Source organism: Micromys minutus (assembly GCF_963924665.1).
Source record: "Micromys minutus genome assembly, chromosome: 8".
NCBI lineage: Eukaryota > Metazoa > Chordata > Mammalia > Rodentia > Muridae > Micromys > Micromys minutus.
This window is the reverse complement of record NC_137977.1, coordinates 44,404,266-44,417,344: the sequence shown is the minus strand read 5'-3', so window position 1 is coordinate 44,417,344 and position 13,079 is coordinate 44,404,266.

The window sequence follows — 13,079 nt, the reverse complement described above, 5'->3', positions numbered from 1 at the left end:
TGAGATTCTGGGTGAGATTCTCTGATGACAGCCATGTTAGCAAACAGAGTACCATCATTAATAGTGTCATAGATTGGTGCTTGCCCATGGGATGGGTCTCAAGTTGGGCTAGTTATTGGTTGGCCGTTCTCTCGGTCTCTATCCCATCTTCTATCCCTGAATCTCCTGTAAACAGGATAAATTTTGGGTCAAAAGTTTTGTGGATGGGTCAGTGTCCCTGTCACTCCAGTAGGGTTCCTGCATGAACAGGAAGTGGCTCTTCAGGCTTCATATCCCCAATATTCTGAGTCTTAGCTCAGGTCACTCCCACCAGTTCTTGGGTGGCCCCTACATCCCAGGTCTGTGGCATGTCCTCAAGATGTACACCAACCCCCAATCAGTTGTAGATTTCCATTCATAGAGGGCATCTGGACATTTCTCCCATCCCTTCCCACACCTGAACCTGATCCCCCTCCCTATTCCCCTCTCACACCAAGTTCCCTCCCTCTGTCTTCCTTTTAGGGCTATTTTTAGCAGATTTATTTGTAATAGACATAAACTAGAAACAGCCTAGATGTCCCTCAACTGAAGAATGGATATAGAAAACATGGTTCATTTATACAATGGAATACTATTCGGCTATTGAAAACAAAGACATCATGAATTTTGTAGGCAAATGGATGGAACTTGAGAATACCATCTTGAGTGAAACAACCCAGTCCCAAAAAGTCATGCATGGTATGTACTTGCTTAAAAGTGGATATTAGGCATAAAATACAGAATATCCACGTTACACTCCACAGACCTAAAGAAGCCAAACAAGAAGGAAGGTCCAAGCGAGAATAGAGAATGCTTGAATCTCACTTAGAAGGAGGAATAAAATAGGCGAGATTTTTTAAATTCAAACTGAAGTTTATTAAAAATTGATGGAAACACCTGCTTCTGTATTCTTTCAGCCCTCACCCCAACCCAGTCACACTGATCACATGATGCCCCAAACCTTGTGCTGCTGGATTTTTAATCGTTAAAGAGCAAATAGTCTCAGGAGCTGGGGAAAACAGAAAATCTAAGAGAACACAGTGTGCACAAAATCCGTGCATTTGTTGGCCTTAAAACCAGTGTCCTACTGAGTATTCTAGGCTTCTAGGATTCGACCTGGCTTAACACTTTGGCTTCATCTTTTTAAAAATTTGTTCTTTATTGACTATTTACTAATAAAGAGGCCCAAGTCTAAGTTCCTTCATGGATGATTTAATTTGATTCATATAGTAATCTGAGGCAATGATGACATCTTAAATACATCTACATGTATACACACAAGGCGTGGAGAAAGGGAGAGGGAATGGGCCATAGATTGAAGCTAAGAACGGCCATGGCCTACTTGGAGTTATAGAACTTGACATGCTTTTTAAATCACTTGATTTCAAGGGCTGTGGGTCATTGTTGTAGAATACTTTCCCTTCTGTGCACGTTAGCTCTAGACACTGTTTAAGGCTGTTGTTTTCGAGGTTTTCAGGAATGCTAACACAACCCTGCCAGACAGTATATTACTTGACATATAAATCATATACTTTAATTAAGAAAGAGGAGAAGGACTCAAAGGATGCTGTGTCCCTCTAACACTGCATTGGTCCTTTGGACCTTGCTTGATCTAATGAAAACATCTACTCATGCAAGATGGAATATCAAATTGGCATCCATGTGTTCTTCATGACCCTCATCAGAGTTTGCGTCTATGTGTGACATCTGCCAGTGTTTTAGTGGTTAATCCCCTGAAAATGTAGTCAATGGTCCATTGTGGGTCTGCAGGCTGTGGAAGGTATCCTAACTCCTAGTTGAGATAGGTGGGACGGTACAGGGACCCTAAGGGACAGTGGGTGCTTCCTAATCTCCCAGGAGATCAAGCCCCTCTCACAGTAGCTACAGCCACCCACAGTCCTCTATAGAGAGGTTTGAGACAGATCAGTCATGTAGAAGCAGGACCATGTCCCCAAATATGTAGATGAGGTATTCCTAAGCTCTCAGGCTAAGCCAATAGGAAGTACCTGCTATCAGACCCTGATCCATCCCAAAACTGTATATAAGAATCGTATCCAGAAGGATAAAAGGCGTGCAGGAATCACTCCTTCATCTGAGAGCTTCTGTCATAAGACCTGTAACACTGCCACATGGGGAAGAGATCTACTCTCCTGAAATCATAGTCAGAAGCTTTCCTGCACCCCTTAAAGGTTAGTCAGTCTCCTGCCAGCTCAGTCAGTCTCTACCTGAGGCAGCTGCAGAAACAGAGGCCTGGTAGCACCAGCGGTGGAGGCAGTGGAAACAGTTCAACCTCTACCCTTTGCCTGAACCTGCTCGTCTAGCTAGACCAGTGATCTCCGTGGAGGGCCTCCAACACACAGGCCCACACTCCATGAGCTTTCCTAGTTCTTGGTACTGAAGAGTATAAAATTCTGGTCACTTCCATGAAATAAGAAACAAGCATGAGTTTTCGGGCATGGGTCCTGCAGTCAGAAATAGTTTTCTACAGTTGTAATACATTACTACTATCTGGGCAACTTAATCTGAAGATCCAGAAAGTGACCACTTCCATAAAGACCTGTTTTGCCCTCAGAAGTTACACATAGAGTCAGCCAGCCTGGGGAGCTGAGTCACCCTCCTTCATTCAGTGTTCCATACTTGGTGGTATGACTAGGAATGGCCTACCACAGACTCAGGGAGTGGCACTATTAGAAGGTGTGGCCATGTTGGAGGGAGTGTATTGTTGTGGAGGTAGGTTTTGAGGTCTCCTATGCTCAAGCTAAGCCTAATATGGCAGTCTCCTGCTGCTGCCTTGGATCAAAACGTACAACTGCCAGCTCCTTCTCTAGCACCATGTCTGCCTGCATGCCACCATGCTTCCTGTCATGATGATAATGGACTAAACCTCTGAAACTGTAAGCCAGCCCCAATGAAATGTTTTTCTTTAGGAGAGTTGCCTTGGTCACGGTGTCTTTTCACAGAAATAGAAACCCTAGCTAAGACACAGAACTATAACTCAATTAGTCAAAAGGCCACTTGATTTGTATTGTGCCTGTTCCTATCTGGCAAAAAGGAAAGTGGTCCAGAGTAGGGTCGCATATCACTCAGGAACAGATGGCTGGTATACAGCAGTGTCTGTTTTTGAGCTCAGAAAGTCTGTGACCTTCAAAGCTACCTGTCACTGGGGGTACACAAAACCAAAACAAAACAAAAACCAGTCATTTATATAGAAGAGCTCCCATATAGTGCACCAGGATAAAAGCCAAAGGAAAAGAATTTCTTCTTTAAACCAGTCCTCTGAGGGCATGGAGTTAATTCCATTACTTTCTTCTCATTGGCAGGACTTCTTGTCCGGTCACTCCCTTGTACACAGAATCACTTTAAGTGCAGAGCTTTTAGAGTAATACGGGGAAAGTGTGTTGTATAAACTGTGTGCACTTGAGGTGTTTGCTGAAGTAATGCACTTTTAAGCAATCCATCAAATGTGCCATGTTTGAGCCAGCACCAAGCAGTGAATAAGCCTCCACGGCTATTCCGATCGGCTTTTACTTATAAACACAAATCCTTCCAGAAGACGTTGATAGTACTCCAATAGTCAACCTTCTTAAAGCCTTTTTAGCCAACCCTGGGTCCTAAAAGGGGTTTTCTAAACTGTTCGTCCATAGTTCTGAACTTCTAAACTTCCTGCCAGAAAGCCCAAATCTTTTAAGCTAAGAAGCCTTAAGCCATCGGTTTCTTCCAGCTTTTGGTCTGTGCATCCAGCTTCTTGCTAAGGCTATTTCCCCAAACAGCCTGTGTCTGTCAGCATGTGCTGGGGGCTGTTACAGCCCTGCGATGCTTCCCCTGGGTTGAAGTTGATGTTATTTGTGCTGATTCATGTTCTCAGTTGTTTCCCCCAAAGTCATTCTCTATGTTTCTCAGAATTGCCTCAAATGATTTTCACAATCATTTGTTTTGTGACTTTTTGCAGTTGCCACATATGCTGCTCTGAATATGACTCTCACTTATGAAGTCAGACAAGTATAGTATCTTGTATGTATCTCTGTATATAACCTAATGACAGCTCACCAGTGCTGAGATACAAGTACTGTTAGTATTGAAAAAAAAATAGCATGCAGATATGTTCAGATGGAAACACTATATCAAGTAATAAGCCAGTTAAAAACATTATGTGTTAGTGGGTGAAAGAGATACTCTCTCATATGTTTCTTGTGAGTGTGTAAACAAATATAAATATATCGGGACTCTTTAAAACATCTGCAACATTTAATTATGTAATATTTAATTATGATGTAGGTCAGGCTTGTCTAAAGGGTTGTAAATCACTGACCCAGGTATATAAATTGATCTAAACACAATAGGCTTATTTATCACTGCAAAACAGGGACACTAAAGTGGATTTTCTGTTGTAATGATTCAGAGACCAGGATTTATCCTTGTAATGCTGTGTCATCCCGTGTCCTCATCTTGGATTGCTTCTGGTAAAGCGAGAGGGAAAGAACACAGAGGAAGCAACGCTCAACACCTTTGTCCACAAGTGACACCCATCGCTTCCCCTCCCCCACCATCCACTCGTGGGGACACATGGCATCATATACATAACTAAAGAAGGAGCCTCAGCATTTGGTCTAACTATATATTGAAATAAGAGCTGGTCTTTGACTTACTGACTAGCAGTCTGTGCTGGAGAGTCTTCAAAGAAAATGAGCCTTAAAACTATATTTTAATATATAAAATATTATACCGAAAAACATATAGACCCACTACCAAGAGAAAATAGGCTTCAGGAAAAGCCAGCTTGATTTGGAATTAAGTTCTGTCTGGCCTTTATAGACTGGTGTACTTGAAGTGTTGCTAATTATTTCACCTATAGTTTGAATCTGTCAAGGGATTTGATAAAAATACATTCATATAATAGACTACACTAGAGCCATTGAGGAGCTAAATTTGCACAATACCTCAGGAAACATTTCTAAAGTGTGAACTTAAAACACAAGGAACCTATAAAGAACACACATTCTTTTTTAAATGCAATTTCTTTTTTAAAAGATTTATTTATTGTTTTATGTATGTGAGTACACTGTAGCTGTCTTCAGACACAGCAGAAGAGGGCATCAAATCCCATGACAGTTGGTTGTGAGCTACCATGTGGTTGCTGGGAATTGAACTCAGGACCTCTGGAAGAGCTGTCAGTGCTCCTCACTGCTGAGCCAAAGAGCACACATGAAGTGTCCCATGGCTCCAGCCACATATGTAGCAGAGGATGCATTGTCTGCCATCAATAGGAGGAGAAGCCTTTAGTCCTGTGATTGCTTGTTTCTCCAGTGTAGGGAAATGCCAGGGTGGTGAGGTAGGAGCAGGTGGGTGGGAGTGGGAGCACCTTCATATAAGCAGGGGGAGGGGAAGGGGGATGGGAAGGGGAAAGGGGATAATAATATCTGAAATGTAAATACATAAAATAGCCAATAAAATGTATAATACAAAAAAAAATGACAAAAAAAATACAAATTCAATTTGTTCTATACAAACATTTGAGCAACCATTTGTGGCTTTTTTCTATTTTTATTTCTGTTTTCGAAACAAACTATTTTGCTGTTTTCACCTCATTGGCATTCTGTTACTTAAAGTTTCTTAACTCAATATGTACACATTGAGTCTATAGATCTATTTAGTCCAGTGGTTCTTAACCTGTGGGTCTCAACCCCTTTAGAACCAAATGACTCTTTCACAGGGGTCACATATCAGATGTCCTGCATATCAGATACTTGCATTACAATTTATAACAGCAGCAACATTACAGTTGTGAAGTAGCAAGAAAAATAATTCTGTTGTTGGGGTCACCCAAAATGAGGAACTGTGTTAAAGAGCCCCAGTATTAGGAAGGTTGAGAAACACTGATACCGTCTGCTTATTTCAACATTTCTTTAACATTTAATGGAATGAATGGAATTCAATTCATTCATTCGGCATATGAGTATCAATGGGTTTGCAGCTGCCTCATAGTCTAGAAAATGCTTCAGTGATCTTTCTATGATTTCCAGTGACTTGTGACAGCATCTCTAGATTTCATTAACAGAAGTAAAATTTCTGGTTCTGAAGCTGCTAAAATGTTGCCAAATAAGTCTCCTGCTGGGATTATTTCAGTTAAAATGTATGAATGTTTTTGCTACTCTTTAAAACCTTTGTATTTTTGGCCAGCTGTGTGACATTGAATGATTTTTCCCGATGGTTTAAATTTTCTTCTCAATAACAAATTATGAGAGTAAGCATTGTTCATATTTGTTGAATGTCCAAATTTAATTTTACATCAACTGCATATAACCTTGTTCATTGCTAAAGCAATATCCTGTATGGCATTATATATTGTCAAAATTTATTTCACTTTAAAATATTAGTATTTCAACTGCAGTTGTCTATTTTAATATATTGCTTTGGAAGTAAAGAAAACCAAACCAACGCTTTGTAATTCTGATGGGAAATACTAATGTTTTCCTACACAGTTTTGTTGTGAGTTGTACATGTGACTCCCCCCACGCCAAAGGGCTGTCCTAGAGAAAATGTGTATTCCACAGATCAAAGAATGACAAGCCACTGAGCCTCTGACAGTTCACCTTCCCTGCAGCCAAAGACAACATGCTGCCAACTGCTCCTCTTTCATGCTGCTCATCTAGGCTTAAATATCTGATAATTTAGATAATGGCTGCAGTCCATCAGTTAATAGTATTCACCACAAAAACATATGGCCAGTCCGGGGAAGGCCGGTCATTAGCTAATATGAGTCATTCCGAAATGACACAGAGATGATTCATATTGTCAGTATGAATTCCCTTTGAGCAGCCTGACATCTACCAGAGTGAACCTTAAGAATAGATAGTAGCAGCGGCTAATTTATGTGTTGATTACTTAGGAGTCCTGCAGCCCACTCACCCGCCACAAGGGCTGGCAGTAGGGAATGTGAGCGGAGTTTCCAGCTGGCAGAGGGGCAGCCAGGGGAGAGATATTAACTAGAGGGTGGAATACTATTGCTGTCATAAAATTTATATGACACGACAAAAGATAAACAAAAACATGAAAAAAATAAGAGAGTTGCCTGTCACTTCCATGGCTCTAACATGAACGGAAGTCAAATTTTAAGCAAAAAAAATACAAAATGTAATTTTAAAATTTTGTCATGTAAAAACCTTTGTATAATAAAAGGTACTGGGACATTTGATCCAAGCTTATAAATCTTATTAAGTACTATAATAGAAAATAGGATTTAGCTTTTCTGATCACAACCCAATGTCATATTTAATAGCATTGAGAATTGGATTTTTTTAAAAGTTCAATTACAGTATTGATCTTTAAATTGATAAAGAACCAATTACAGTTACATGCAACTGTCTTAATTGCAGATAGCATGAGGGAGGGGCTAGAGCAGAGCTGGGGAAGGCTGTGGGAGGGAGGCTCCATCTATATGGCTATGGGAAGCCCTCATCCCTGCTGGGGAAGGCTTTCCAGATTTGACCTGCTAGGGAAGCAGCACCCACACCTCAGTACATACCCCTCACCTGTGCTCTGTAGGAAGCCCAACCAACTCATTGGTTTTCGAGCGTGAATTTTGGTGGAAGTATGCTTTGATTGAGAAGGAATTTTAGCAACTTACATATGAAATTAACTCATACTACTCAAGAGCAAGAAACAGCCAAAGGATTGATACAGATTATCCCCAGAAGAAGACATACACAGAAATATAATACACAGTACAGTGAATTTAACCATCAGAACAGTTCCCACTAAAACAATGAGAAGCTCTCTCCTAGCTGTTAGAATAGAAATCATCAGAAGCATAGACAGCAAGTGTTAGACAGGGTGGAGAAAAAGGACTCCTCTGCACCGTTGCTGGTGGGAAAGTAAATCAGTACCGTGAACAATAGGAAGACTGAGGGCATACTCACAAATGCTGCAGGATTCCACATATCCATGGAATGAAAATAACCAACATCACAGAAGTTGAGAGTGGAAACGAGGTCACAAAAGAGTAAAGGAGATGAGGAGAAATTGGGACAGGGAAAATGTGACTTGTGGAGTGTCATCAGACTGGTGGACTATGCTTTAGTGACTATTGCACTCTAGAATTACCAAAGGCGATCATAATGAAGAATTGCCTATTTCAGCATTGCTAAAGTTACAAATGTTCTAACAGTCTCACTATAAAATATTGTACATTGTTAAGGTTATACATGTTCATTGCCTCAATTAAATCTATATTGTGGATATGGATTAGAACATTACACAATACATCACATCTCACAAGTCTGAGTAATTATTTGCTAATTAAAAACAGATTTTAGGTGAGATTTATTTCATTTGTGACGTGTGTCTGTGTGTGTGTGTCCTCATGTGTGTGTGTGTGTGTCCTCATGTGTGTGTGTGTGGCCCCATGTATGTGTGGGAGTATGCCTGAACTTCCAGAGGAAGGTGCTGGATTCCTTCTCACAGGAGTTACAGGTGCGCTGCTGCCATGGATTCTGAGGTGCAAATCATGGTTCATGATTTTCAAACCCTGGCTCTTGTGGTTGACTAGCAGTTTCTCTTAATTGCCAACCCATCTCTCAGCCTTAACTTAAACCTTTAAGACACCACATTATACGTTTTAAATGTATAAGTGCATTTGGGTGTCTAGTGTACATCAATGAGCTATTTAAAACAAAACAAACAAAAGATAAGAAGAAGAGGGCAAAACAAATGGCAAAAGTAGGGAAGGGACTGGCTACCTCTTTATCGGCCCCCTGCTGTCTCACTCTGTGGACGCTGCTGTTAGCATGGAGCCATGCACACAGACTGTGTCACTCGATCTGACAGGATGCCCTTCCCAGGCAGTTCACTCTGCCTGTCCTCCTGCTTCTGTCCCAGGGGGGTGGTGGTTACTGCCCTAGCATCCTCTTTCCTCCACTGCCCGTCACAAACATCACTTCAAAGCCCAGAAACTTTTCTATCGGGTTTATATAACAGATTCCCAATCCACAAACCCTCTACACAATAAGACCACATCCAATAGACAAAGACACAATCTGCCCTTCTATATGAGATTAGATGACCTACAAAAACCCTTAAAATATTTATATCTACCTATGTGCAATTACAGCCACCAGGATCTAAGTCTGCTTTCCACAACTCCATCTTGATTTCACTTTCTCAATTTCTGTTCCTCTTCCATTTTCCTCCCTTTTTCCACCTACATCTCCACTGTTCAATCATGCATCAACTTAACATACATCTACAAGGGACAGGAATGGCACAAAACAAATTAAAACAAGTGTCAAGGTATAGATTCTGAATAAAGTACTAATAATACTAATTATATGTTGATTATAAATGCATTTTGTAGTAGAGTTGGGGTTTCCCTACAGGCTCTGCAAAACTGCTACAACTTCAGTTAACTATAAGCTAGTGGTTCTCACCATTCCTAATGTGTGACCCTTTAATACAGTTCCTCATCTGTGACCTCCGACCATAAAATTATTCTTCTTGCTACTGTTGTGAATCATAATATAAATATCGATATTTTCCAATGATCCTAAGATCCTAAGAGACCCTTGTGAAAGGGTCCTCTGACCCCTCAAAGGGTTCATATCCCACAGGTTAAGAACCACTGCTTTCTGAGACATAATCTAAAGCAATGTGAGTTCATAAATGTTAAGGTTTGGTCTCTTGTTATGTATTGTAATGTTAAATTTTGTATACCATCTTCTAGTTGCCTCAAGATGAGTGGATTCTCATATATACCAGCTTTTGTTGTAAAAGCCTTGCTCCTTAATTTAAAACTACTGGTTGAATAAAAATGGCTATAGCCAATTACCAGAGTAAATAGAGGTAGGCAGAGTTTCAGTGACCTGGTTGGGCATCATAGGTAAAGGAGGATGGAGAAAGGACACATAAAGAAGAGGGGACCACCATGAGAGGAGATGGACCCTGAATACATGGCCTGGAGAAACTGCACGTATTTGGAGTGCGCTGCTGGCAAGTAGCCAGGCCAGCAGTTAAAAAAGTAGCGTAGGCCATTGCTTTCTTACTCTCTTCCCTTCTCCCCCCTTTTGTCCCTTCTCTGCCCATTCCTTCTCCCCTCTCTCATTAAGTTCTCATGGCCCACCTCTCCCTCTCCCTCCCTTCTCCCTCCCCCTCTCCTTCTCCCTCTTATTTTCTCTGCCCCTACTACACACTCTTAACTTTCCTCCCTATGCCTTGAATAAACTCTATTCTATAACAATAATTTTTAAAAAGTAGCTTAGTTTACCCCCTAGGAATTGTCAAACCCAAATGAAATAACGATAGTCTGAGCTTCATTCATTCGTTAGCTAGACAGGGATAAATTTAAATTGGATCAACTGCACATAAGTATCTTCATAATAGGCTGGCTCTGCAGCTCAGCTCTTGGACCATAAGAATGAATTATTTTAGCAAATGCTCCTTAGTATCCCTGCCACCACGTTTGTGTTATCAAAGATCCCAGGGCCAAAGAGCCTCAACAGCTTGATTTAGCTCTTTGCATTTCTTTCACTTCATCCAATAAATCTTAGTCTCTTCAAATCTACTTACTACATTTCAGTTAACATACAGTTGTAATGTGCTTCATATGACATTTATATACATTTATAAAGAAATTCGATCATATTCATTATTTCCCATTCTTGTCCCCATCTCCCCTTCAGCTGTTTTATATGTGAGGAAAACAAAAATTATTTATGTTTGTGAGAATGACTTGCTTTGGTTAATGTATTAATTAATTTATTTTTTTACTAGTGGCATGCCTGGATAAAATTTCATATAAAAATAAAATTTACAACATGCTTAATGTAGGCTCTCAAATCTTCCTAGTGGGGTGACTGGTTTAAATACTTAGTTTACTGCCACAGCGAAGTCAATTTCTTTTTAAAACATACATAAGTATGATTATTTTGCCCCTTTTCTATTACTGGTAAATATATTTTGCCAATTATTAAAGTTTTTAAATCAATTTTAATAAACAGTTAAAAAAAACATTAAAAGCCACTGAACCTCTTAGTTCAAACAGTTGGATCATATTCTTCTTTTAGGTTCAATCGGTTCATTCTATGAATTGAAACAAAGCCCAACCCCATGAACATGAGCATATGAATTTATTGTACAGTAGTGTTTAGCACCAATCTCCTTAGCAAAGTTAAGGCTACAGAAAGTACAGTAATAGAAGCATTTTGCATGTGCATTCCAGATAGACCCTGAAGCCAGAAGCAAGGTATAAGGGCATCATGTGGCTGAAAGGAAAGAGGAGAAATGACTGTGGATATGCAGAAAACAAATCTCTCCCTTAAAAGCGTCTTAGGAACCACTCTGGCTTTTTGGGTCTCTTATGAAGTAGCTGGCAGCTATCCTAGTATGCAGATAATGTTGATGTTAGGAAGCTAATGTGAATATTCCTCCCATCTCAGTTGTACTTGGTTATTCTTGATAATAAAAAAAGAGCCATATGGCTTTGCACACAGAAACAGCTCACAGAAATTAAGTAGGTTTCCTCTTAAGTGACTCAAAGGATTGCTTCTCTTTGAATGAAAAATGTGAAGTTCAAAGGCGAGAGATGGATGGAATCACTTTTAACACCTCTAGCTTTGTGTGACCTGGTTCTGTGCAGAATCTACTTAATGTGTGGGATAAAAGTCTATGAGTGTTGAATATTAAGTATGGGATTTTAAGGCATCAAGGGATGTTGGGGAAACATAGCTAAGAAGGAGAGTTTTAAGGTTCAATCAGATAAAAAATTACGTCACTGCTTTGATTTGAGTACTTTAGTAGAATAAAAAATATGGTAGCCACTGGGATCAGAAATGTGGACAGCTGAACTCCTGGAAGATTCTGGTATGTAAGAAATAAAATGGAACTTTTAGTAAAGCAAATTCTTCCTTCCTTCCTTCCTTCCTTTCTTCCTTCCTTCCTTCCTTCCTTCCTTCCTTCCTTCTTTCTTCCTTCCTTCCTTCTTTTCTTCTCTTTTACAGAAAATGACCGAAGACTGGTAAATGCCAAGGTTAGAACTGAGGACAGCTGAATTATTGCCTTTGAATACACAGATGTGTATTTTATACCTATACATAGATAGCCAGTACTCTATGTTGATTTAACCTATTTTTAAGAATCTAGCTCAAATCCCCCTTTTCTCTACATATTTCAGTTATATACATATTCTAAACCTTCTAAAGTGATGAGACAGGTTGCATTTATGGTAAGTAATTTTAATGAAGAAATAACTAGTTCTTTTCCTCAATCATATGTGTGAGAGTTGAAACCTAAGCAAAGCTGGGAATTGCATCAAGCTACACCCAAGCTCATGGAAGTTGGACTGAGATCCAGATCACTGTGATATCTTGATTCTTTCATCTGTTGGGTTAAAGACCGTTTCTCCATCTGGTATGTAAGCATCAATCTGTGTCACTGCAGCTGATGCTAAAGTTTTTGTTTGTGTTTTTCCACTGCTATTGCATCCCTGTAGAGAGATTGAGAAACACTTAGTTCTATTTCCAAACTCTACTGGCACAAGAATTTCCTCATCTAACTCAGACCCATTTTGTCTAGATGCCCCCAAAGGCAATTCCCCTCATGCCCATATTCTATCATGTAAAATTCAAGGGCTCTTTGGATTTTCTTGCTTCCCTGGCTTGTACCTGCCAATTAATAATTAAGCTTTATTAATTGTTTCTTCCAGGGTTCTAAGCAGCACCATCAGATGGAGCACAGAGCACCTCTGAATGTAGCATTACTGAGCTTCCTTGTGTCTCCCTGAAGACTCAAATATATTCTCCAAAGAAGAGGAACCATGGTCTTCATCAGCAATTTTGCCAAAGAAGACCTGGAGAGTCACAGACCAAGTGTATTTTTCCAGATTGCGCTGTACTCTCTTGGAGCTGATTGATGTGATTGTCTTTGGTGGATGGAATGATGGGGAGAAGAGCAAAGGACTCCTACTTAGCTAAACCTTGACAGGAACCCAAGTGAGAATGATTCTCTACTGAAGTTGTTTCTATAAAAAATACAATTGTGTTCGTCAATCCCACTACCATAAACTCATCAGTGAG